This window comes from Urocitellus parryii, chromosome 5 (assembly GCF_045843805.1).
Source record: "Urocitellus parryii isolate mUroPar1 chromosome 5, mUroPar1.hap1, whole genome shotgun sequence".
In the NCBI taxonomy this organism is placed as follows: domain Eukaryota; kingdom Metazoa; phylum Chordata; class Mammalia; order Rodentia; family Sciuridae; genus Urocitellus; species Urocitellus parryii.
In genome coordinates, this window is record NC_135535.1 from 10,033,841 (window position 1) to 10,052,928 (window position 19,088).

The following is a 19,088-nucleotide window of genomic DNA, read 5'->3' on the forward strand; positions in this document are numbered from 1 at the left end:
CGCCGGCCCCGCCCCTGGGGCCGCCGCGGTCCCGGCGCTGCCTGGGTTCTGGGCCCTTGTTCCCAGGACCCAGGGATACGTTCATGTGACACCTCCGGAGAGACTCGTGGGTGGAGGTGTCGTTTGCTTCATTTTACAGTCGACGGTCCCGGCCTCTTTCTTTCGAACTACACCCTCTGCCTGGATGATATCATCCAGTCCCGTGGCTGCAAAGGTAACTTGTGTGCCTGACTCCCAGATTTGTGTTTCCAGAGTTCCAACACCTTCTTTGAGTCCCAAACTCGCAGCCAGGTGCCCATTCATTCCACGCTTCCACGTGGGTGTCAGATAGGGACTGCAAACATGACTCGACCCAAATTCAACTCCTGATGGTCAGCCCTGCCTCCGACTTCCCGGGTCACACCCTCTTCAGTGCTCAAGTCTTGTCCATCCCTCTTTCTCCAAATCCTAAGTCAGACTAGCTCTACCTCCAACAGTCCCCATAGAAACGCTTCAAGCCATCTCCCTGTCCCTACTTTCCTTCTTCTGGGAGTGGAACTCAGGGCCTTGTGCATGTGAAGCAAGCATTGTATCACTGAGCAATGTCCCCAGCCCTTTCTTTAATCCCTAAGGGCTTTCATGTACCAATCAATGTCACAGGGCAGCATGACACCTGGAGTCCCAGCTATTTGGGAGGCTAAGGCAGGAGGTTTATAGAGCACTGCCCATCTGGCCTCTACCCAACCTGTCCACACCATATGGCCTGTTCCCCCAAAGCACCAAGCTCATTCTTGCCACAGGCTCTCTTCATGGGCTGTGTCCTTGTCTGTTTACTTGCCTGGCTTTTTCTCATCTTGCAGGTCAGCTTAGATGTCACCATTTTAGAGAGGACTTCCCGTCCTTGGTTAAAGGAGTCTTCTAGTGTTAGTTTAGTGTCTCTCTAGGGTGTTAGTCTATGTGTTTGCTAACCCTTTAGCCTGTCTTCTCCAACCAGAATGGAATGAAGGCAGGATCCTGACGATCTTATCACTACAGCATGTGCAGTTTCTGGGAAAGGAGGGCCACACTAAATGCATGTTGAAGGACTAAATGTGTGGAAACCTTGACACTGGGCACTTTGGTCAACCTGGTGAGACGTTCTAAAGTCACTCGGCCAGGAAGTACAAGAACTGGAATTTGCATCCGGGTCTGACTGACTTCTGGTCCAGATATTCTGGAGGTACACCTAATGGGCAAGGAGGGCAGCGTCCGTGAGTAGTGGGTGTAGTGGCTGGGAGTCCCCCTCATGCCGAGATTTCGGAGGCAACAGGGAGGAGGCTTGCAGACCGTTCATTCCCCTCTGCCTCTGCTGTGACTTCTCACTGCCGGGAGGCTGTCACTCCAGCAGCCTGGGCTCTGGGATCTTATTCTACCGCACAGGGTGTAGGACCTCAAGGCTCTCTCCCTTGACAAGTGTAACTAGACTTCAAGGTCCTTGTAAGGCTTTCCTGCCTCCCAGCCTTGGTCTCCCTGGCACTGTGACATCTGTCCCTTACCTCCCAGAGGTTTCCCATGCGGTTGACCCACTCACTTCCTAAGTGACCAGATGTTGAGCCAGCTTTCTCTAGGACTCAAAATAACACCCCAAACCAATTGCTCACTGCCCTCTGCTTGCACAGCTAAGAGAGCCACTCAGGTTGCCTCTCGGGGCACAAAAGTCCTCAGTTCTAGAAACATCGCAATTGTGACTTGTCTATCTTTTCCACCCTCCATTTTCCCCGGAGCTTCTCAAGAACTGAGGCCACGCCTGATGCACAGAGGTGCTCAACTAGTGAGTGATCCTCGGACCTGCACAGTACCCGTGGTCCCCGTGCTACCTAGAGCCTTGCTACCTAGAGTCCTGGCCTGGAGGAGCAGGACAGTCAGGGCTTCATTATGGACCCTGAAGGGACTGCTTCCCACGGGTGTGGTTCATTTTCTGGTCAAGGGGTATCATGTAACGTTGTAGTTAAAAACTTCTTCCTGGGCTGGGGATGAGGCTCAAGCGGTAGCACGCTCACCTGGCATGCGTGCGGCCTGGGTTCCATCCTCAGAACCACATACAAACAAAGATGTTGTGTCCGCCGAGAACTAAAAAATAAATATTAAAAACTCTCTCTCAAAAAAATTAATTAATTAATTAACTGCTGTCATGGAAAAATCTGAAAATTTAAAAAACAAAAAACAAAAAATAAGTAGTGGAAATAGTGACTTATAACCTATTGAATAAGATGAGAATCTGTGAGTCCATACTGATGTAAATATGTAAACAAACCAAGGGGAAAAGGGAACCTTCTCAAACAGAAGGTATAATGGCATTGGAAAATGGCCATCCGAGCCGGGTGCGGTGGTGCACGCCTGTAATCCCAGTGGCTCTGGAGGCCGAGACAGCAGGTTCACGAGCTCAAAGCTAACCTTAGCAAAAGTGAGGTGCTAAGAAACTCAGCGAGACCCTGTCTCTAATAAAATACAAAATAGGGCTGGGGATGAGGCTCAATGGCCGAGTGTCCCTGCGTTCCATCCCTGGGCCTTCCCCCTGCAAAAAAAAAAGTCCATCCAGACGCCGCCATTACTACCATGATAGTAATGGATTGTAGTAGGTGTCATCAGTGCATATGAAAATTCAATGAGAAGCAAGATATTTACATAGTTTCAAGATATTTCCCCACAAGACAATTATTAACTATGGATGGAAAATAATAACTCTAACATTGGAGAAATTAGGCAGATCCAAACCTTCACTAAGAGACTCTCAAGTTAATATTATCAGTTAAGTTAATGAGAACTGATTCCAGGCACAGGCCTGGAATCCCAGTGACTCAGGAGGCTGAGGCAGGAGGATGGCAAATTCAAGGCCAGTCTCAATAATCAGCAAGACCCTGTCTCAAAATAAATTAAAAAAAAAAATTAAAAAGGGCTGGAGCTGCAGCTCAGTGGTGGAGCACCCCTGAGTCCCATCCCAGCACAAAAACATTTCTTTTTCACCAGTAATGGGACCAGGGGGTCTGTGGTTTGCAGTTAGGTGATGGCATTTTATGGATGTCAATTTCCTTGTTTTGATGATGGCTCTATGGCAATGTAGAAGGGAAAAGTAAGAAAAAATGATGGCAGTGTCGGAGAATGTTCTTGATTTCAGGAAGTTACGCACCGGAATATTTAGGGGCAAAGAGGCCTCATTCTGCATTTTACTCCGAAATGGTTCAGGAAAAAACAAATGGAGATACTATTATGGATGGAATTGTGTCACCCCAAATTTATCTGTTAAAGTTCTACGCCCCCCCGCCCCGCCCCTGTGCTTCAGCATGTGACTATACTTGGATGTTAGGGTTTTTGGGGGGAGTGGGGCAGGTACCAGGGATTGAACTCAAATACCCTGCCACTGAGCCACATCCCCAGCCTGTTTTTATATTTTATTTAGAGACAGGGTCTTAGTTTAGACACAGTTGCTTTGAGGCTGGCTTTGAACTGGTAATCCTCCGGCCTCAGCCTCCTGAGCTGCTGGGATTACAGGCACACGCCACCACGACTGGCGGATGTCAGGTTTTTAAGGAGGTGAAAGGGCGATCCTAATCCCGTCAAGCTGGTCTCCTTATTAGAAGACAGAGTCTGGACACCCAGATGTCTAGGCTGCCCACGCAGAGAGAGGCCTCATGAGGACACAGCCAGAAGGTGGTCATCAGTCAACCAGGGAGAGAGAAGAAACCAGCCACACTTATACCTTGAAGCTCAGAGCTTCAGGGAAATGAGCTGCTGCTGCTGAGCCCCCCACCGTAGACACCAGGGGGGATTTTAAGGGCACTTTGAGGCGTCTGGGCCAAGAGCATCTAAAAATGCTCTATTATACTTTCAATTTTTCTTTAAATCTGAAATTATGTCATCATGAAAAAACTTGTAAGCAGGGACCCAAGTTAGTGTGTAGGGTGGAAACCCGGCCCTATCCCGCCCCGCTGCCCTCCCTGTCCTCTGTGACCTGGCTTCCTAATAAAGCCTACTTCCGGGCTCTGAAACAATGTAATTCGTTCACACTGAAGAGCCTTTGGCAGCCGGTGCTGAGTGTGTAATAAAAGATCAATTATATGGGGTTTGACAGAGAGTGTCCCTAGAGTTCCCTAGGACACTCCCTCTGAGAAACCTGCTTCTCCCAGGGGTGAGTGACTTTAGTCACTGCAGAGAGACCTCACCGGCCACCCACGGGGAGGGGACTTGTTGACAGTTTCTAGAGAAGAGCCTGCCCTCCGCCCGTTGGGCCCCACAGAACTGTAACTAGTCGGGCTGGTTCCCCTGTTCACCTGCCAGGGTGGGGGGTCCAAAGCACAGAACAGTGCCCGGCCGGCCGAGTCCCAGCAGGACTGTGGCCCGCAGTGGAGGGCCTGGCCCCGGTCTGATGCTCAGTGACAGAAGAGGGCTGCGACCCAAGCCCAGCCTTGCAGTTCAGACTGGACACGGCTGACTCCGTGGGGGTGGGAGGCGTTGCTCTCTCCAGGCTCAGTTTCCCCCTCTGCAGACTGCGAGGTCAGTGGCTTTCAGACAGCCTGAAGCCACGCTGGACTTGCTTCAGACCAAGGTCACCTCTGCAGCATGTCCCAGGATGGAAAGCAGCCAGACGTTGGGCTGCCGGGGAGGAGCCAGAGCTGCTTCCCGCGCCCTGGTCAAGGGGCTGGGGATGTGACTCACAGGCCCTGGGCTTGAGCCTCAGCACCCGGTGGTTGATATACAGCCTCTCATTATGGGTGTTCTGCTCTCTGGTACCCTGAGATTGACTCCCCATGGGCTTCTGTCCTTGGGGCAGACATCCAGGCCTGGGCCAGGTCCCCCATTTCCATGGGTCCCTTTGCTGGATTTAAGCGATGCCCAAGGAACCCCTTTCTGCACTGCTGGCACCTTGTCTTGACACTTCCACCCACCACAGACTCACACCAGTTTCTTATTACTGGTAATTAATAATAATTAATCTAATAATGATGATTAGCATGTTCATGAGGCACTTCCTCCGGGCTGGGCTCTGGGCTCAGTGTGCAAGACCTGTTAGTATTTTGTATTTTTTCACCCACTCTTTTCTCTCACTGCCAAGAAACTCGGGAAAAAAAAAAAAAGTCTGACACTGTCATTTCAGAGTCTCAGCTTTCCCTTCTCACGAAGCCTGATCACCAGCTCAGAGCTGAGGAAATGGGCAGATCCACGGGTCACCAGCTGCCCTGGGACCCAGGCCTGGTCCCCAGTGTGTTGCTCTGTGCCCTGACTGCCCCTAACACTGTCCCGATTGGAGCAGTCAGGTGCGGTCATCCCCATGGAGACCGTGAGAGGTGGGTAAACCAGCCCAACCTCCAGCCCCCGTCCTTGCCAGAGGAGGACTTGAACGCAGGTGGCTCAGCTACAAGGGCTGACTGTGTCTCCTGCTGCCCCTGCCAGGGATGGGCTTTTCTGGGAGAGGCATCCCCAAGCCACAGAGGGCATGGAGCCCTGTGGGCACCAAGTGTCTTCCCTTTCACACACCCCCAGGAGAAATTAGGCTCAGCAGGAGGGTAATGACAATAGCTGATGATAAAATGGAAGAATGATCACGATGTACCGTCCTAAGAGTTAGGTGAATGCCTCTCAGGAGGGCAGGCCCCTGGGGTATCGGCCCTAGTTCCCCTCTGACTTCTACTCCCCCATTGCTCCCCCCCAAGCCCTCTTGCCCTCTGACAGCCTCAGCGTCCGGGCTGTGTGTCCCGCCTCTGAAACGCTGGGAACCAGGAGGGTGTCGGGTTCCTGGTTTGGAACCTTTGCCTGTGCCTCGTGAGGACCTGTGGGGGGCCCAAGTCTAAACTCAGCCCACCTGTGCTCCTCACGCCTGCCCACGGTCTGCAGGCGACGTTGGGTACTGCTGGAAGCGTCTCACTGGACTCTGTCACGTGAGGTCAGGTGTGGAATTTTCCACAGGTGGCTTCACGGGGGTCAGGGCTCAGAAAGCTTCAGATCCTGGAGCGGTTCGGGTCCGAGGTGCCCTGCGTGGCCTGGAAGAGAGCCATGCCTACTAGGCGTCCAGGCCCTGCCAGGGCTTGTCCAATTGTAACCCGAGAGCCGCCATTCCGCCCCCCTGCTGCGCCCTGCAAGGTGGTCCTCTCCAGGCCCACCAGGCCCCAGAGTGGCCAGGGGTCCTTCCTTCCGGTCCCTGCTCACCTCAGCACCCTTCCTTGTCCTACCACCTGTGGCTTCTGCAGGAAGCAGGCCAGGCCGATAGACAGCTCCTGCCTGGCTCCCAGCCTTCTCCCAGGCCCTCAGAAGCTGTCCTTTGCCTTGCCCCAAACCCACCTTTGCCCTTCCTGGGCCCTCCCACGGGCATCTGTCCCTCACCCCTGGAGTTCTCAAGTGGCTGTCATGTCTGACAGTCACCCCTGAGCCCCACCTCTGCCTTGCCCCTCACCCCAGCCCCACCCTGTCCCTTCTCCCCTGTCATGGCCAGACCCCAGCTCATCCTGGCTCCCTGCCTCGGGTGCCCAGGCCCCTGCCTCTGGACCCCTCCCAGATGGGTGCTGCTCTACCGCAGGCCTCTCACTGAGGTCCCAGGACCTCTCTGTCACTAAAGCCAGGGTCTGAGCCAGTCCTCATCTCTCTCGTCTTTTGACAGCAGGCTGCCCAGGTGCAATTTACCCTCTTTTTTAGTTTTTAATTGTTTCCTCTTTTTTTTGTGTGTGTGTGTGTTAGAGATTGAACCCAGGGCCTCACACATGCTAGGCTAGTGCTTTACTGCTGAGCCTCATCCCCAGCCCTTTTTATTTTGAGACAGTCTTACTAAGTTGCCCAGCTGGCCTCAAACTCGCCATCCTCCTGCCTCAGCCTCCAGAGTAGCTGGCACCTCAGATGTGCACGCCCATGCCCAGATTTTTTCCCTCTTTTTGAAACACTCTTTCTAAAGCTTGGATTCTAGAGTTTGGATTCCCCTCAGCCTTCCAGCCTCCATCCTGCTCTCTCCTGAACTCCTAGTTAGTAGTGAGACTCAGCTTTGGCCTTAGCGTCCCTCCTGTGAGATGTGACCAACTCCCAGGTTTCTGCCTTGTGCTCAGGGCTGTCTCCCGTGCTCCAGGTCCACTTCTGCCCTTCCCAGCCAGCTCAGCATTGTCACAGTGGCACTTAGCATCACCCTCCCACCTGTACCCCTCTCATGAGCTTTAACAGGTTGGTGACACCACCTTTCTGGAGCCACTCTAGAGAGCAGCCAGCCTCCTGCCCAGCCTCCCTGCCTCCAGCCTCCATGCAGAGGACAGAGACTTTTCTGGACTGAGGATGTGGCTCAGTGGCAGAGCACTTGCCTGGCATGTGAGAGGCCCTGGGTGAAAGAGAGGGAGCTCGAGTTTTCTGAACCCTGACCTTGGCCTGGCCACGCCTCTTCTCCAGACACATGGCCCCCCCATGGCCTCCGTCTGCTTCACTGTCACTCAGGACCTCTGTCCTCATGGGCACCTCCGGGCTGTCTGGCCGCAGCGCCCTCCACCTGGAGCCCCCAGCCTGGCGTCCTTTCTTCGGCGGGCTTCCTCCTGCCCTGCTGGCGTGGTTCCCGTGGTTCCCGGCGCCGGGTAGGACACAGGGGGCCCATCCCTATTGGCAGTGTCTTTGACTCAGTGTCTTTGTGGCTGAAACCACAGGCTCTCTAAGGACAGGGAGTCTGTTTTTCTCACGTTTGTGTCTCGCCCGGGGCTTGGCATGTGGTAGGAGCCGAGTTGGATGAATGAAGTTGACCTTGGGCCTTGGGCCTGGGCTGGAGAGGGAGGCTCAGGCTGTGGCAGAGCAGGGAGAAAGGAAGCGGGCGTTGCTCACCTCCTAGAAGGTCCCTTGGCCCCCTGACGTGGGCCTGCTTGTGTCACTGACTGCCATCTCATCCTGCCAACAGCAGGGCCACCACTCTGGCTCTCGGGATCCTTGCCGTTCCCTGTATCATCCCCGAACAAGTCCATTGGACCTGCCAGGAAGGCGTGATTGGCAGCAGTGGTCAGGAGACCCTGGGATCCAGGAGAGGACCCCCAGGATGGCGAGTAGGTAACTGGTGCTGGTGCAGCCTGGGCTGTCGAGGGGTGCAGCCTCTACTGGACCTCAAGCCCTCTCACTCTCTGCCACTTCCCTCCCCAGGCCTCCCGCCTGTCGTCTAGGATTTCCCACCCCTTCTCTACTCTTGAGGCTTCGGCGTCTCCTCAGCCCCAGGGCACCTCCTGGAGGGCTCAGAGGGCAGTTGGGTGCTGTTGTGTGACCAGTGCACTCCTCCTGCTGGCTCTGCCCACGTCCAGCCACCGCAGGAGTCCTCAGAGCTGCTGGTCCCCAGCTGAGCCAGCGGTAGCTCCGGATTCCGGGCCAGAGCTGCTGCTCAGGGGCGGGCACAGCACCCACCTTGGCTCTGTTGGCCCTCCCACGGGGACCCAGGGGAGAAGGTCAGTGTCTCTCCAGCCTAGTGCTGTGGGTGGGTAGGAGCTGTGTCCTTCCTTCCTGGGCAGAAGAAGTGTCACGATGAGCAAAAGGTGTGACTTACGCAGTCGAGGGGAGAAACAAAGAATGTCCACGTGCTTCTGCCCCTTTCAATGCTTTATTCACTCAGATCTCCATACAGCTTCACTCGATAGGTTCTCAATTAAGAAAACGAAGTCCCTACTGCTGGGCCCTGCAACAGACATGATCAATTCACAGCAAACAATTCTAGGTTAATTCCAAGCACTGCAAACACACTTACTCATGACAGGCTCGTGGAAGACACTCCCTCCGAGTGATAAGTTCAAGTGCCAGATCAAAAGTCTCAAGCCTGGGCTGGGGATGTGGCTCAAGCGGTAGCGAGCTCGCCTGGCATGCGTGCGGCCCGGGTTCGATCCTCAGCACCACATACCAACAAAGATGTTGTGTCCGCCGAGAACTAAAAAATAAATATTAAAAATTCTCTCTCTCTCTCTCTCTCTCAAAAAATAAAATAAAAATAAAGTCTCGAGCCTTGGGCTCTAAGTCCAGCAGGTGCCCACTCGCTCCGCCCACGGAGATCAGGGCAGGAGCCAAGGCAGGCTTCTCCTGGGGTGGAGCTGGCGGCCAGTTGGTGGAGGAGAGGGTCGTGGGGAGAAGTGGCGGCTCTCACCAGGGTCAAGAGGTGAGGACAACGCAGAGGACCAGGCAGATGAGAAGAGCTGGGGTGTCGGCCCAGGTCCTCACCAGGCTCCCAGGTGAGGGCACCCGTGTCAGCGCTGAGTGTCTGCTCACTGGCTCCACCATTTATGCTGAATTTTGGGGTTTCTGACCCCTCTTCCAGTCCCCATGAGCCACTACTGGACTTCTCAGTGACGTCATCTGTCCTGAGGTTAAAGCCTCTGGTCTGGTGGTCCCACCCTGATTTTCTTGCTTTTCGCTCTTCTTAAAGGGTGAGGGCGACATGCCAGGGGCTTCACTCTGAGCTTGTCAGGGTGGGCAGAAGTGACGTGTTTGTGCCGAGGGCCACACTGGGGGCTCCGTGGGTGGGCCTGGGGAGACTGCAGGTCTCAAACTGGAGCTTTAACATGGAGCTGCTTAGGCTCAGGCCCACGGCCATCCTTACAAGAAGCCAGAGAATGGAGAAGGGGTGACTGCAGAAAGACAAGCTGTGGAAGGCCCACCTAGGGATCACCCTGATGTCTCCACCACTGGCTGGCCCCTCCTTGTATTCTGGAAGATTCTCTGGTTACTTTCCAGTGGTTTACTCACTCGCCCACACTGATGTTGAGTTGGGTTTCTCTCACCATCAAGAGAGTCTGACTCATTCTGACCTTTCTTCTTGCTCCCGCAGAACCCTGGCCCTCTCAACTCGGGCCCCTGCCAGAACTCCCTGAAATGCATTTGCATCGTCGTGTTAAGCTCATTTGAACACACTGGAGAGACTTTATGCTGAAGGCTGACGGGGAAGATGGGTTGATTAAGCGTGAGGGCTTTCTGTTCTCACAGACAAAACAGAACCAGTCTCCTTGTCAATCAAGGTAGAAGTCACGTGGGATTTCATAGATTTCAGTTCTTCCCTCCCTCCTTTGGCCATAGGGAAGGCTGCATTTCCCACTTTGAAGTTGGGTATGCCCATGTGGCTTGCTCTAGCCAATGAAAAGCAAAAGAATCATGTCACTTCTGAGAAGTAGCTTTAAGAGTCAGGACCTGATCCACCACAATCCCTCACTCCTGCCACAGAGGTCATGGAAGCTCATGTTGAGAGTTGCCCCTTAGCCTCTCCACAAACAGAGACCCCCATCCCTCCTCACACTGGACACATAGAGTGAACAAAGACATCATGCTGAGCCAAGATTGAGGGGCTGTTTGTTACTGCAGCATGCCCTTGCCTCTCCTACCTCCTATAGGCTGGAATGTAATCCACTGAAATTTTATAATTTTGACTACATTTTCATGAATGTTGTCTAAGCCTGTTTGGACCACCGTAACAAAACACCTTAGATGGGTCATCTGCAAACAGCCATTTATTGCTTACGGTTCGGGAAGCTCATCAGTTCTGTCCAAGATTGAGGCATCAGCAGATTTGGCATCTGGTGGGGGCTCACTCTCTGCTTCAGAGACAGTGGCTTGGTTTCAAAGTCCGCTTACACAGTGGAAGGGGGTTGCAGAAGTGGGCAAACAGGCTCCCTCAAGCCTCTTTTATTTATTTATTTATTTATTTATTTATTATTTTTGTGTGGTCCTGAGGATTACCCAGGGCCTTGTGCATGCTAAATAAGTACTCTACTATTGAGCTAAAATTTGTCTTTTTGTTTTTAAATTTTGAAATAGACTGAGTTGCTTGGATGGCCTCTAACTTGTGATCCTCCTGCCTCAACCTCCTGAGCACCCGGGATTACAGGTGTGCACAACACACCTGGCTTCAAGCCTCATCTAATCACATTCTTTTTGGGGGGTACCAGGGATTGAACTCAGGGGCACTCAACTGCTGAGCCACATCCCCAGCCCTATTTTGTATTTTATTTAGAGTCAGGGTCTCACTGAGTTGCTTAGTGCCTCACTATTGGTGAGGCTGGCTTTGAACTCACGATCCTCCTGCCTCAGCCTCCCAAGCCACTGGAATTACAGGTGTGGGCTGCCACCTGGGCCTCACTGACTCACACATGCCTATGTTCAATCTGTTCACGTTCCCCAAACCATCCCCATGATCTCATGATGGTGACCTTTCCCCAGAGGAAAGGGGTCCTCCTACCTAGGATGTTCTTACTCTCCTAATCCAGCAAACTCCTCTTCGACCTTTGAAACCCAATTTCAGAACAGGGCTTGGTTAAAAAAAAAAAAAAAATATATATATATATATATACACACACACACACACACACACACACACACACGTGTGTATAATACATATGTATATATGGTATATATATAATATTTTTATAACTTTATTTTACTTATTTACTTTTATATGGTGCTGAGGATCGAACCCATGGCCTTGCACGTGTGGGGCGAGCACTCTACCACTGAGCCACAACCCCAGCCCCATTATATATATAACATTTTATACACACACACACACACACACACACGCACACACACACACACACAGTGTAAAGGGCCAGATAGAAATATTTCAGGTTTTTCAGTCCATATGATTTCTGTCCTAGCACTGAGTCTGCCTTTGCAGGAAGTGCAGGTGGAAGCAGAGGATGGCGGGCAGGATGGCGGGCTCCCTCCTGCTCCACAGTCGGCTCACAAAGCTCCCACAGAGGAGCTAATGCCTCCAGCGATGAGGACGATGAGGACGTCTCACACCACCCTGCTGTGATGAGCCAATGGAGGGGGGTCACTCCATTGTCTCTCATCTAGATTTCTGCAACAGCCTCCGTCTCAGGGAACGACCCATCTGTTAAAATGTAAGTCTGAGCACATGGCTCCTCTTCTGTAAAACAGCCCGAAGCTCCCTGTGGCTCTGAGAGGGAAAGTCCACAATGTCTACAGGCCTGACACTCCCCACGCCTTATATTTCTTTGACCTCATTACCTACGATGCTCCTGTATTAGCTTTCTGTCGCTGTGACAAAATACCTGAGAGAAACAACTGAAAGAGGAAAGATTTGTTTTGGTTCCAGGTTTCATAGGTGTTGATCCAGGGCACCTGGCTGTGTTGATTCTGGGGTTTGGTCATCTGTGATGAGGCAGAACACCATGGTAGGGAGCCGGTGGTGTCACAAAGCTGCTTACCTGTGGAGGCCAGGAATGGGGCAGGGAGGAGGGACAGGCGGACTGAGAAAGAGAGAGGGAGAGGGAAAGGAGAAGGGCTTTCTTTAACCACCTGCTGTTTCTACCCTCCAATAGCCCATTCAGCTGTGAATACATCCAGGAATCCATTGATGTGATCCAAACACTTCCCCAAGCCCCACTCTGGACACTGCTGCACTGAGGGCCAAGCCTTCCACACACAAACCTTTGGGGGACATTCTAGATCCAAACCATGACAGTTCCCACTTGGGAACTGTCACAACAAGCTCCTCTGCTTTTCTTGAAACAAGCGAGGCCAACTCCTACCCCAGGGCCTTTGTACTTGCATTCTGGAACAACTTCTCCAGATTATCCACCTGGCTCACTCCCCTCAGCTCCATCAGGTCTTTATTTAAGTATCTCCTTTCTCAGTGGGGCCTTTCCTGGCCATTCCATTGAAAACTGCAGGCACCGGGGTGTCTCGGTTGTACAGCAGTTGCCTAGCATGCACAAGGCCCTGAGTTCCATCCCCTAAATCAAAACAAACAAAACCCTCAAAGAACAAAAATTACAACTCTCCTTTCTGCTCTTACTCCGTAGCATTTACCATTCCCTAGCACACTATGTATTTCCCCCAACTTTTTAATCGTAGAAATGTTCAAATTTGCAGATGATGGAAGGACTGGGGCTGTGACACTCGAACACACAATCCCAGAATCCACCTTGTGGCATTTAATTAAATTAATTAATTTATTTTCTGGCGAGGTACCGGGGATTGAACCCAGGGGCTCTCAACCACTGAGCCACACCCCCAGCCCTATTTTGTATTTTATTTAGAGACAGGCTCTCACTGAGTTGCTTAGTGCCTCACAGTTGCTGAGGCTGGTTTTGAACTCGCGATTCTCCTGTTTGCAGCCTCCCAAACCTCTGGGATTACAGGCGTGTGCCCCACCATGCTAGGCTCTACCTTGAGGCATTTTAAAAGAAAGATGTTTACTTTGCTGACTTCTGGACGCCTCAGCCAAAGACTTTAGCAAAACACACTCCAGGTTTCACTGTTCTCGTTATTGTTCCTCTTTCCCTGCTGGGCTGTGAGATAGCACCTGAGGGCAAGGGTTTGTGATTTTATTCACTGCAGTTTTGTCTGCATGGAACTTGGCCTGGCTTGTGGTGAGTACAGAAAAGACAAGACAGGTTCTGACTCTGGTTCCGCCTCTCACTGACATGCACTTCTGGGGACCGGTTCCTCTCACAGATCCTCGGTGTCTCCATCTAAAAAGTGGGGATAATGTTATTACTTCTCAGGGGTTTTGTGAGGATCAAAAGGGTAAGAGGTGTAAGCCTGCACTGTTAGCATGTTAGTTACTTCCTTGAGGGAGAGGGCTTGGTCTAGTCTGAGCCTCTGGACTCCCAGAGGGCAGAGACCTTGCTCTCTGATGTCTGCAGGGACTGGCACAGCCCATCAGGAGATCGCGGACTTGCACTGCTGACATCTCCAATGCAAAGCCCAGCAGAAATTCAACAGAGCACACATCCTTGGATTTACCTGCTCTTCCCTTGACATTGTCTGCTCATTCGATGCTACCTAGTAATTCCTTGTACTCCATCTCTTGATTTCCCACTCGTCTATCAGTTTCCACCAGAAGTAACTGGGGAAGGGACACTTAACTACATCAGGCACTGAGATTCTTTTTTTTCAAATTTGTCTTTGTTTCCAAAGAAACAAAGACTTCCTGACCTACACTTCCTTGGTCTGCTCTGCCTTTCAGATTCAGCTGTGTGTCTGTGTTGCCAGACTTGCCTCTCAGGCCACTCTGAACACAGTGTGGGTGTGTGGGTGTTTGCCTACCGATTTTCTTGGGTCAGACTGCATGGTCATGGTTGCGTAGTCCTGGCCTTTTGTAAGCTCGCTCATTACCATCACCCTAACTTCACTTGTTTGGGGTGTGGAGGGCAACATATTTCACCAAGAATTCATCTCTTTCTTTCAGATCCAAGCTGAAACTCTTCTTCCCATCTGCAAAATGGGGGAAAGAGTTACTACAACCCATAGAAGACGAAGATGAAGTCACTTTGTAACTGATAAAGCTCTGTACAAATATTAGTTACTATAATTAGCTTTATTAACTTGCATAGAATCTTACCTAAGCCTGTGGAACCACTTGCATTCACTACCTGAGTCTGGGCACTTATCTTCGGATGGAAGAGGAGAACACCAGCAGCTACACTGCTCACATGGACAGAGGTAGTCTGGCATATGGTGGGCAAAAGGTGCGACTTATGCAGTCCGGGGGGAGAAATAAAGAATGCCCACACACTTTTGCCCTAGTCATTCAAATTACTCAATACAATTTCACTCTATAGGTTCTTAATCAAGAAAATGACAATCCTTAATGCTGGGCACTTCAATAGACATAACCAATCCACAGCAAACAATTCTAGATTAATTCTAAGCACTGCAGACACATTTACTCCTGACAGGCTCATGACAGACATTCCCTCTGCGTGCTAAGCTCAAGTGCCAGATCTAAAGTCTCAAGCCTTGAGCTCTAAGTCCAGCAGGTGCCCACTCACTGAGACTGTGGTGATCAGATCAGGAGCCAAGGCAGGCTTCTCCTGGGGTGCAGCTGACGGCTGGTTGAGGAGAGAGTCTTAGGGAGAAGTTGTGACTCTCACCAGGGTACCAGGGTCAAGATGTAGAGTTTGAGAGTGGTGAGGAAAAAGCAGAGAATCAGCCCAATGACAAAAAGTGCTGGGATGCCCGTCCAGGTCCTCGTCAGGCTCTCAGTGTGAGGGCACCAGTGTCGGCTGGCTGGATGTCTGTTCATTTGCTCCAATTATTTATACCACATTTTGGGGCTTTTGACCCCACTTTTAATCCTTATCAGTTGCCACTGGGTCTCTCAGTGACATTATTTACCTTCGGGTTAAAACATCTGGTCTGGTGGTCCCCATCCTGATCTTTTCGCCTTTCCCTCTTATTGGGTGAGGACAGCCTGCCAGTGCTTCACTCTGAGTTTGCCAGGTGGGGAGAAGTGAGTGCCTCAGCGCCACCCTGGAGGGCTCCGTGGGTGTGCCTGGTGAGGCTGCAGGTTTCAAACTGGAGTTTTAAAATGGAGTTGCTTAGGGCTCAGGCTGGTTGGGGAATCATCAGGTAAAGTACAAGCCCAACCAAGTCTGGTGGGCTGGACCCAGAAAGCCTGCTTAGTCAGCCCCACACAACCTCATCACTGGCATTGTTAATCCCAACAACTGCCATCACTGAAGTCCCTCTAGGCGCAGGCAGAAGGGCTAAGTTCTTTCTGGTCACATCACACACCGCGGTGGGGTATTCCTGCACCCACCTCTCAGGTTCACTGAGATCATTGGTCCAGGTAATAAGATCTGCTTGGCATAGGGCTGTCAGACAACAAATAAGATCAGAGCACTACACTGTACTTACACCGCATTATCGTTATCTACACCAAAAATTCATTTATGGGTTACTTGAAATTCAAATTTAATTGGAGGTCCCCTATTTTATTATTTGCTACAATCCTAGTTTGGGAGTGCCCGGCAAAAATCAAAGCAGGTTCCTCCCTGCCACGCCCTGTGCCTTCGTCGGCTTGGACTGTGATCTTTATGAGCAGTCACCAGCAGTAAGTCCACTGGGCTCCCCGGATGTTTCAGGAGGCGCAGGGAGGAAAGGGACCGGGCGGCTGCCCCTCTTCAACATGTCTCTCAAGTAGCCCTCACAGGGACCTTCCGCCCGGCACAGACATGGCCGCGCCCGGCAGCGGAGAATTGGCTCCTGCCGAGAGCACGTCCTCCCTCGGCTACGAGAGCCCCTTCCATTGGGCAGTTATTCAAGATGGCGGAGCCCCGCCCCCGCCCGTTCTCGTGCGCGGGGCTCGCAGGGCGGGGGCGGAGCTTCGGCCTGCGACCCGGGCCCTGGGCTCTGATGATTGGCGGAGAGCCGAGGTCGGGCCGTCACGTGGTGCGGCGCGCGTTTGTTTGCGGAAGTAGGAGGCGGCAGAGTGCTGAGTAAGCCGAGGTGAGTGACGGCGCAGCGGGGCGGGGCCCCGGGGCCTCCCCTAATCTCCGCACCCGGGGCTCCGACGTCTTCACCCGGACCCTGCTTTGGACCATCCTGGTGTCTCCGATTCTGAGGCACGTCCTCCACTGATCCTTGTGCGACCGTCTGAGTGTCTCTGGTTTCTGTCCTTTGATTCCCCCCGACGTCCCCAACTCCCATCCCATGGCCGCTCTTGGCTCATCTCCAACTGTGCTCTTTTAGGGGCCCGGCCTCGTCCCTGGACCCCTCTTCAGTGTCCCAGTCACCTTCTTGTGCTTCCCTCAGTACCCTAACTTCCAGAATCTTCCCCTCCCAACCCTCGCAGCCTCCGCCTTCCACCCTGGGACCCTTGGGTGGTCCTCAGCTTCCTTCCCGTGCCCTTCGAAGTGCTCCCGGTTCTCTCCCACTGGCTTCCCGCTTCGTCTTTGTCTCCTGCATTCTTTCTTTTGTGTTTTCTTCTTTTTCCGTTTCTAATTCCCTCTCCCCACTTTTTCTGTCTCATGTGCCTCTAGATTTCCTCTGCTCCCTGCTTGCCCACCACCTAATCTCCAATCCCGTGTCCACCTCCAGCTCCCACAGATGACCTGGAAGCTGGTGACAGGGAGCTTGTGAACTGGGTGACCATGTGACTGGTCAGGGTGTGGTTTGGGACAGGGAGGGCACAGGGCTGTGGGATCTGTGCCCATTTTCTTAATGGGCTATCCACATGACCCCAAACAAATACCATCCCTTCCTCTGAGCTTCTGGGTCTTCCCCTCACCTGCCCTTTTACCAGCCCAACAGGATGTTAGGCAGGTTTGGTTTGGCAACACTGAAACTCCACCCTTGGGCTGAGTGCAGTGTTTTTGTTATTGTCTGTGCCTTAAAATGTTCCTGAAGTTTGGAGGCTATTTTCTGTTCAAGTCTCAGTTTTCTCATCTATGGCAAGGGACTGTAGTTCCATGTGAAGCTGCCATATGGTTCAATATTTGAGAAAATGTAGAAGGCACAGCATTGTAACCTGTGTGGCTTGGTCAAATGTATGGCCATTGCTATTGTATCAAAGGCAGGACAGAATGGAATAGGAATGGAAAGAGGTGAAATGATAAGAGAAAGATGAGTGCATGTCTTTCCTTTGTCATTTGGCAGTGTGTATCGAATCAGGCTTTTTATATATCTTTACCATTTCATTTATTCACTGAACAAATACTAATTTGACTCCAGTGTTTTAGGATATGCTCCATGTAGCCATATTATTCCCATTTAGAGTAGAGGAAAAGAGGGTGAAGGAGGTGCCTGAGGTCAAACTAGTTAGGTTGGAGCTGGGATCTGAATACAGTGTGCATGGTCCCCAGTTCTCAATGGTTTGACTTGATTTTTTTGTACTGAATGATGACACAAAGGCGATAATGCTTTCAGTAGAAACCGTACTTTGAATTTTGAATTTGAGTATTTTCTTGGGCTAGGGACCTGTGGCTTTGTCCTCTCAATGCTGGACAGTGGTGGTGAACTGTACCCAGTCAGCTAGAGGATCACGAGGGGAAACAGTGGGCGCTCCCCAGTGTGCTGTGTTGCTAAGTTATGATGTCTGATGACATCATACCAGGAATTGAACCCAGGGTGCTTAAACACTGAGCCACATTCCTAGCCTATTAATTTGTCTATTTTAGGGGCGGTACTGGGGATTGAACTCGGGGCACTCAGCCTCTGAGCCACATTTCCAGCCCTATTTTTTTTTTTTCCATTTTGTTTCGAGACAGGGTCTCACTGAGTTGCTTAGGGCCTTGCTAAATTGCTGAGGCTGGTTTTGAACTTGTGATCCTCCTGCCTTAATTTCCCAAGCCGCTGGGATTACAGGCATGTGCCACCATGCCTGGCTCCTAAAAATGCATTTTTTAAAAAAATATTTGTTTTAGTTGTTAGTGGATCTTTATTTCATTTTTATGTGATGATGAGAATCGAGCCCAGTGCCTCACACATACTAGGCAAGCGCTCTACCACTGGTTCACAACCCCAACCCCTTAAATGCATTTTTGACTTGTGATATTTTCAAGTTATGATGGGCTTATTGAAGCAAAACCCCATCAAAAGTCAGGGAGCATCTGTACTGTCCAGTGGGGCACCAGGGCCTGTGTACACAGATTGTCCTGCTATGTAGGGGTTGCTCCTGTTGTCCCAGTGTGTGGGAGGTTTTCTCTCCCTTGGATGGTTACTTATATATTAAATGACTTTACTTTTCACTCAACAGAATGACAGCATCAAAAAATGGATAAAGGGGAATTTAAAACCATGTGCACATGTGTGCTCACCTGCTCTGGGCATGTGTGCAGGGCAGTGGGTAGGGGAGGGCCATGGTGAAGGGAGTGTTCCCAGCTTCGCTGTATGTTAAGTGCCACTTCTCTTTTTTGTCCCCTCATTTTCAAGTGATCTCATCCAGTCTCATAGCTTCAAAAGTGCCATCTGTACTGTAATAGCCCTGCAATTTTTATTTTTTTACTTCTTTGCAGGGCTGAGGATGGAACCTGGTGTGTGCATGCAAGTCTCCGCCACTGAACTACATCCCCAGCCCCACATTCCTCTCCCAGTCTGGGGAGATCATTTCTCTGGATGATAGACTCACAGTTCTTGATGCTCACTCGCCATCTCAAACTTAGGCATTTCACAGTTGAAGTATTCAGAGTCAACTGTATTCATCCCCTCCCCCCTGCCCCATTCTGGAGCAAAACCTTCCCTCCCATTCTCTTTCCCACCTTTGGATTGGCAGCATTACTCTTTCAGTTGCCAGATCAAAGCTGTGAGATTATCCTTGGGGTCTCTCTTTTTTGTTACCCCATATCCAGCCAGAGTGGTCTGTTAAGTTGTCGCTCATTTTCTCCCAGCCCTGCTGTGACTTCACTCCC

General features: G+C 51.5%; 1 protein-coding gene across 4 annotated transcripts in view; it reads left to right on the forward strand.

Moving 5' to 3' along the window:
- The first annotated feature begins 15,677 nt into the window (after positions 1-15,677).
- The window catches only part of Pla2g6 (phospholipase A2 group VI), a 47,605-nt gene continuing 44,194 nt past the window's right edge, over positions 15,678-19,088 (forward strand). For 2 of the 4 annotated variants that reach the window (XM_026411439.2, XM_026411440.2), the window contains exon 1: positions 15,678-16,188. The gene's annotated coding sequence lies outside the window, so the exon portion shown is untranslated. The other 2 variants (XM_026411445.2, XM_026411435.2) reach the window with 1 other exon arrangement.